This window comes from Phyllobates terribilis, unplaced genomic scaffold, assembly GCF_046119375.1.
Source record: "Phyllobates terribilis strain yellow unplaced genomic scaffold, ASM4611937v1 Scaffold_4__5_contigs__length_816908805, whole genome shotgun sequence".
Lineage (NCBI taxonomy): Eukaryota > Metazoa > Chordata > Amphibia > Anura > Dendrobatidae > Phyllobates > Phyllobates terribilis.
In genome coordinates, this window is record NW_027362764.1 from 4,017,422 (window position 1) to 4,025,853 (window position 8,432).

The following is an 8,432-nucleotide window of genomic DNA, read 5'->3' on the forward strand; positions in this document are numbered from 1 at the left end:
CAACCTTTCCATTACATATATATATAGATATAACTCCGGAGATGGAGGTGACCGCTTAGATAATACACAAAAGTATTTTACTGTCTATTAGGCCGTCACATACAGTGGATATAAAAATTCTACACATCCCTGTTACCCCCCTTCACAACATATGACTTACTGGCATTATTCTACGCATCCATTAGTGCACTCGTGATGTGATCGCGGGGTGCCGATAGGTTGCCATGACAGCAAGTAGTCTGCTGAAGACCCCCCGTGTCTGTCATTATGCTCTTGTGAATATCAGCTGGTCACTGGTTTTCGCTATACATGGTAGCGCTGATGCACTGCTTTGTATAGTACAAGCAATCAGATAATCTCAGCTTTAACCCCTTTCTGACATGCGCCGTACATATACTGCTCTGCGGGAGCTGCGTTCCTGCAAAGAGCAGTATATGTACGGCGCAGCGATCGCGCAGGCTCACGCTGAGTGCCGCCGCAATCACATGCGGGTGTCAGCTCTATGTTAGAGTTGACAGCCTGCAGGAACGCCCACGAACGGTGCTAGCACCGATCGCGGGCATTTAACCCCTGTGATGCTGCTGTCAATAGTGACAGCGACATCACGGGGCATCGTAGAGGGAGTGGGCTCCCTCTCTGCTTCCATCAGCACAATGCGATGTAATCGCATTATGCTGATGGTCTCCATGGTGACCCCCGGTCCCAAAATGGCCGTGGGGTCCTTCAGGGTCCTGCAGGAAGGTGGCTGTGTCAGCGTCTGCTCAGAGAGCAGGCGTTGAGATGCCTCTTTCCTGCCTGCCAAACCCTGCTCTGATGCTCTGCAGTGCAGATGCATGAACCGCTGAACAGAGGCCAGACGAAGTCCAGAGTAACTCTGCTGCCTCATTATAGTGAATGGATCCCCCTGGGGTTTCATCTGAATCACGTCACTCAGAGATTTAGATGGAAACCCCACTATAAGTGCTCAACGTAGAGCGCCGGATAAATGTGATCCAAAATGTTCCCAATAAAAGCTTCATCTGCATTCACAAAAAAGCAAGTCCTCACTTAAGTCTGTCATCTGTTAACGGAAATATAGGGGATTCCACGTTACTGGTAGCACAAAGGCTCTGGAAAAGTGAAATGGCTCCTCGCCCTGCAAAAGAAATCCAGCGAATTATGTGCTCCCAAATCCAAATGCCCCCCTCCCTTCTGAGCCCCACAGTGTGCCTAAAACGCAGTTAGCGTCCAGATGTTTTGCATTTCTGTAGTGATGAGACCCCACCTAATTTATAGGTGCGTGTGTTCCAGAAGCACAAGATGGGCACAACGTACTGTTCACTACAACGTACTGCTCACTACAACGTACTGCTCACTACAATGGCAGTTTGTAATTTTCACTCAGCAACATCCACTGCTATTTGTTTTTTGAAAACACCCATGGAGTCATAACAGTCACTACACCAGTAGATAAATTCATAAAGGGGTATAATTTCCAAAATGGGGTCACTTGAGGGGGATTCTGCTCTTCTAGCACATAGAGGCTCTGTATATGGAGTCCACAAACTATTATACGAAAATCTGTGCTAGATGAGGCTAAAAGCACTCCATCACTTATGAGTCTCGCCGTGTAGCTAGGCATTACTGTACAACCACATATGTGGTATTTCTACATTCAGCACACGTTGGGACAAATTTTGGTGCCATTTTTACCCATTTCCCAGTGTGAAAATTTAAAATCTGGGGCTAAAACAACATTTTGGTGGTAGAAATTTCATTATTTTTTCTTCACTTCCCAATGGTATAAAATGCTGTGACACTCCTGTGATGTTAATATGATCACTGCACCCCTAGATGAATTCATTGATAGGTGTAGTGTGTAAAATGGGGTCACTTCTGTCGGCATTCGGCTGATCTGGCACCTCATGGACACTACTAATGTGACATGGCACCCTCAAACAGCCCAGTAAACCAATATGGCGCTTCTTCCTTTCTGAGCGTTGTACTGTGCCTCAAAAGTAGTTTTCAACCACATATGGGGTATCTGCGTACTCAGGAGAAATTGCACAACAAATTTTGGGGTCCATTTTCTCCTGTTACCCTTGTGAATATGCAAAATTTGGGGATAAAAAACATTTTTGTGGGAAAAATGGGATTTTTTTAATTTTCACAGCTTAACTTTATAAACGACTGTGAATCACATGGGGGTTCAAGGTAATCATCACACATCTAGATAAGTTCCCTGACGGGTCTAATTTCCAAAATATCGTCACTTGTGGGGGGTTTCCACTGTTTAAGCACATTAGGGGCTCTCCAAACGCGACAGTGTTTTTGCATTCAAAAAGTCAAATGGCGCTCCTTCCCTTCTGAGCCCTGCCGTGCACCCAAACAGTAGTTTTCCTCCACATATTGGGTATCGGTGTGCTCAGGAGAAATTGCACAACATATTTTGGGGTCCACTTTTTCTCCTATCCTTGTGAAAGTAAAAAAAATTGGGTCTAAGTAAATACATTTTTTGAGAAAAAAAGTTAAATGTTTATTTTTTCCTTCCACATTCCATGTGAAGCACCTGAAGGGTCACTGCAACAACACAAAAAAATGTAATGACAGGCGATCAAAACATCGCATCTACCCCAAAGTAATATCAATAAAAACATTGACTTTGGGTTCAAAAAACAAGCCCTCACACTGGTCCGCACCCCGAAAATTAAACACGTTAAGGCTCTTGGAAAATGGCGACACAAAATTTTTTTTTTTATTTATTTTTTACAAATTTCAGATAGTTTTTTTCGCCACTCAAATAAAATAAAAACAATGCATGTTTGGTATCTGCATATTCGTAGTGACCTGGAAAATCATATTGCCGGGTTATTTTTACCGTAAAATGATCTCTGTGAATAAAAACCCAAAAGAGAATTTTGGAATTGTGTTTTAGCTATTTTGTCGCACTTGAAATTTTTTTTTTCCGTTTTCCAATGCATGACGTGATAAAATGAATGGTATCATTCAAAAGTACAACTTGTCCATCAAAAAGTAAGCCCTCACACAGCTATATTAATGGAAAAATAGAAAACTTACTGGTCTTGGAATAAGAAGAAAAAACAAAACCGGAAAATCGGCCGGTCACGGAGGGGTTAAAATGGCAGATGTTTGTAATATAAAAAAATCCTACCAAGAAGAATCATTTCGGAACTTTTTCCACCTTCAATGTTGCCCATAGTCTAGAGTGGGGGAAACTAAAATAATGTGGTTGCATAAGTGTGAGCACCCTCTTATAATTGGGGAAGTGGTCAGTGCACAGGAGCCGTCATTTACAAAAAGTTTCTCTGTTCTAGGAGGGTTTTCTTAACATTTTCTTAGTTGCATTTTCAGTAAAAGCAATGTTCCGTAAACAGCTGATAACTTTCTACAATGGGATCCCTTTGCTGTGTTATCAGTCAGGAGAAGGGTACAAAAACATAAGATAAACCACTGTGAAGATGTCATCAAGAGGGGACTTAAATTTGGCACAATAATGACTTTACCTAGAGATGGATGTTCCTCAAAAATTGATGAAAAGACAAGAAGAAAATTAATCTGGGAGGCTGCCAAGAGGCCGACAGCAACATTAAGGGAGCTGCAGGAATTTCTGGCAAGTCCTGTTTATGTCCTGCATGTGATAACAATCTTCCATAGTTTTCATATGTCCGGACTTTGGGGTAGGGCAGTAAGATGGAAGGATTTTCTTAGAAAAAAAAAACATCCAAGCCCGGTTGTGTTTTGCCAAAACCTTAATAGAGTCTGACAAACGCACGTAAAAAAACTGTGTAATGCTTTGAGACCAAGGTTGAACTTTTTGACCATAATTCTAAAAAATATGTTTGTCTCTAAGACAACACTGCACATCACCTAAAGATCACCATCCCCAGAGTGAAGCATTGTGGTGGCTGCATTGTGATCTGGGGCTGTTTATCCATTATTGGAACTGGGGCTTTAGTCAAGAAGGAGGAAGTTATGAACAGTTCATATATCAGTCAATTTTACATCAAAACCTTCAGACCTCTGCTAAAAAGCTGAAGATGAGGAATTTCACCTTCAGCAGAGAACGCCCCTAAGTGACCTCCAAATCACCAAAAGAACGGCTTCTCCAGAAGATGGTGGAAGTTCTGGAATGGCCAAGTCCAGACCTGAATTCAAGTGACAATCTGTGGTGACCTGAAGAGGGCGCTGTACACAGGAGATGCCCCCGCAATGTAACAGATGTGGAGCTGCTGCAAGTCAGAGCCGGCAAAGATCGCCAACTCTAGATGTGCCCTGTGATAGACCCCGACCTAAAAAGACTGAACGCCGCCAAAAAATCACAGGGGACTTCTACAAAGTTTTAGTGTTCAGATTTATGCAGCCACATTATTTTTAATCCTTATTTTTCTTTTTTAATCCCAAAAGATTTCAGTTTAATTTTCTATTGAATTGAACAGATTATAGTCGACATTAAAGGTGGAAAAAGTTCTGAAATGATTCTTCATGGTATGATTTTTTTTTTTTGCATGACTTGGCATTTTAACAGGGGTGTGTAGACTTTTATATCCATTGTACATGTCGTAAATAGAAGTATCTCCGATAGTCACGATAATAAAAAAAAGCACCCTGCAAGTGGTTAAGCATCAAAGATGAGAATTTTCTCCCATCCTGGCTGCTGCACTAGGATTTCAGCTCCTGATCCCACTGTAACTCATCCTATACTATTATGGAGTTTTCAGGAAGGGGTTGTTATATTGTATTTTTTTCCAATAGAAATGAAGGATTTGTACTAAAACCTCACGAATACTAACAAAAAAAAATCAAAGAGGTTTTGAGGGTATGCTGCAAATTTTTAAATCCCCAGCACCTGCTGTCTGGGATGGATTTTTGCTTAATTTTACCAGATTTGCCACCCATTACCCTGTCACCCATGTGAAATCTGCTACGAATTAGCTCTCTATACGGCTAAGTTCACACAACTTGAGTGGGGGAGTCTCGGGCTTTTGAAATTGGACCAAATTCAAAACGCGCTGCTTTTACTAATAAATGCCATTAGTTATACAAATGTCCTTCATCTGTCTATGGCAGCGCCCACCATAGTGCTCCTTTTTTTCATTACCTTTCATTATTTGTCCGGTTGAGCTGGCGGAGCAGCAATCTACAGGTTGGATCACTATCACTAATAAGTTATTATTATTATTTATTATTAGAGAATGATTGATTAACCCACTGCTGTACATGAGAAGGGGTTACATACAAAATACATATATAAATTACAGAGAACAAACTAACAATGACATATGGGGGAGGACCCTGCCCTCGCGTACAGTCTACAGGATAATGGGGAAGGAGGCAGTGGTTGGGGAGTTGCGGCAGCTTCGGTGGTGGAGGCGGCAGCTCCGGTGGTGGTGGGAAGGCAGTGGGGTCAGTGCAGGCTCTTTCTTGAAGAGTTGGGTTTTCAAGTTCCGTCTGAAAGTTTTGAATGTGGTGGATAACTGGATGTGTTGGGGCACAGAAGCCAATGAAGAGATTTACAGAGGGGAGAAGCAGAAGAGTAGCGAGGACAGAGGGGGATTAGTCGGGCAGCAGAGTTAATGACGGACTGGAGAGGTACGAGAGTGTTAGCAGGGAGGCCACAGAGTCACTCTGTGACTGCAGACTTATGAATCCCCCCAGCGCATGCACTGTGCACTGCGGGGATTCGCCAGTTTCTGAGGCGGGAACGGCGATGAAGTATACATTATACATACTCCTGGCCAGAACCTGACTATTGGGCGTGGCCTCACTCCATACACTTGTATGGAATGAGACCATGCCCTCTAGTCGGCCACGCCCACTGGACAGCCGCATCACTAGACAGGGCGCGGCCTCGCTCTATACAAGTGTATGTGTCACGCAAGGTGTAGGAAAGACTAAGTGCAACATAAATGGAAGGGGGGAAGGGAAAAGGGGGAGTGGAGACCTCCTAGGCTGATCTGATATCACCCTGTCTCCCATGACAGTCCCTATATTGGTTCCTCACCAATCGCCACACAGGAACCTAGACCCTGTATTTCCCTAGCGCTTGGTCCTGGATAGGGAAGGGGGGGGATGAGCACTAGTCGATCCCCACTAACAACCAAAGACTACAAGGGAGACAGACACGGGGGAAAGTAACTTAGCTTTAGCCAACTTCAGAGAGATAACTCCAAATGTCCTCCTAGCACCACAGTGGAAGTTAGAAGTCTGAAAGCTCCAAGCATTCACAAGGAAACATGCGAGTATCACCAGCCCCTCCTTGCTGCAAAGTGAAACTATTTATACACCCAGACCTGGGTTTCAATTAGAGCAGGAGGGAGGTAGCCACTGGGTCCTAGCGTGAGGTAGCCACTGGGTCCTTATATGTAAAGTCACGTCTAAAGCCCAGACTAAGGGAAGATATAGGAGAGGGAGAAGAGGGGGTCGAGTCCATGTGGGTAGAGATAGAGGGGGCAAAAAATAATAATAAAATATTACTGGGGGTCTGCTATAAGCCACCTAATATAACAGAGGAGAATGAGAAACTGCTATTAGGACAAATAGACAAAGTAGCAAAACATAATGAGGTGATTGTAATGGGGGATTTCAACTACCCGGATATTGACTGGGAAACTGAAACCTGTAGATCTCAGAAAGGAAAAAGGTTCTTGACAAATATTAAGGATAATTATCTCTCCCAACTAGTGCAGGAACCAACGAGAGGGAAGGCCGTGTTGGACTTAATATTGACTAATAGGCCTGATAGAATAACTGAGGTACAGATAGGGGGGCACCTAGGTAATAGCGATCATAATATTATCGACTTCAAAATGCCCTTCAGTAGGGTTATCAATAAGGGAACAACTAAAACATCAAACTTTAGGAGGGCGAAGTTTGATCAGCTGAAAGAAAACCTTCAACTTATAGACTGGGACAAAGTTCTTAATCAAAGGAAATACGAATAGTAAATGGGAAACCTTCAAAAGAATTCTGAATACTCAGTGCGAGAGGTATATACCGTATGGGAATAAAAGGGCCCGAAATAAGAGGAAACCAATATGGTTGAACAAGAATGTAAAAGGGGCGTTAAATAGCAAAAAAGAGGCATTCAAGAGATTAAAACAGGAAAACAGTAAGGAGGCACTAATGTGTTACAAGGAAAAAACGAGAACCTGCAAAAAACAAATAAAAATAGCGAAGGAGGAAACAGAGAGACGTATTGCTAGGGAAAGTAGATCAAATCCCAAACTGTTCTTTACGTATATAAATAGTAAAAGGATTAAATCGGATAATATTGGACCGATAAAAAGTGATGAAGGCAAAATCATAGAGAAAGATGAGGATAAAGCTAATCTATTAAATAAATTTTTTTCGTCAACTTTCACAAAGGAAAAAGAACTAACAGGCGAAATGAGAAGTGACAAACTTAATCCTCCACTAAGTATGACAAATCTAACCCAAGCTGGGGTACAGAAACGCCTCAGTAACATTAAAATAAACAAATCACCAGGACCTGATGGCATACACCCACGGGTACTAAGGGAACTAAGTAATGTGATAGACAGACCGTTATATCTTATATTTAAGGACTCTGTTGAGACTGGGTCTGTACCACTTGATTGGCGACAGGCGAATGTAGTGGCAATATTCAAAAAGGGAGCGAAAAGTGACGCCGGAAACTATCGGCCGGTGAGTCTGACGTCCGTTGTGGGCAAAATTTTTGAAGGCTTTATTAATGAGGCAATCATGGAGCATCTTGATGCTAATAATCTATTAACCCCGAACCAACATGGATTCATGAGGAATCGCTCCTGCCAAACTAACCAGATTGACTTCTACGAGGAGGTTAGCTCTCGAGTAGATCAGGGGGAACCAGTGGATGTCGTGTATCTCGACTTCTCAAAAGCGTTCGATAGCGTGCCACATAATAGGTTGGTATACAAAATGAGAATGATGGGGCTGGGGGAAAATGTCTGCAAGTGGGTAGCTAACTGGCTAAAGGATAGAAGGCAGAGGGTGGTTATAAATGGAATATACTCAGATTGGGTAAGCGTCACTAGTGGGGTACCACAGGGGTCTGTACTAGGCCCAATGTTATTTAATATCTTTATTAACGACATAGTCAACGGGATAAATAGTAAAATATCAATATTTGCAGATGACACAAAGTTATGTAAAACAATTAATACAAAAGAGGACAGTGCAGACCTATAGAGGGATTTGGATAAGCTGGGTAGGTGGAGCATTAAATGGCAAATGAGGTTTAACGAGGAGAAATGTAAGGTCATACATATGGGAAGGAAAAATGGAAGTCACCAGTACTCACTGAATGGGAAATCATTGGGGAATTCAGAGATGGAGAAGGACTTGGGCATCTTGATTGATAGCAAACTAAATTGGAGTGCCCAAAGTCAGGCGGCTGCTGTAAGGGCAAACAGGGTAATGGGATGTATCAG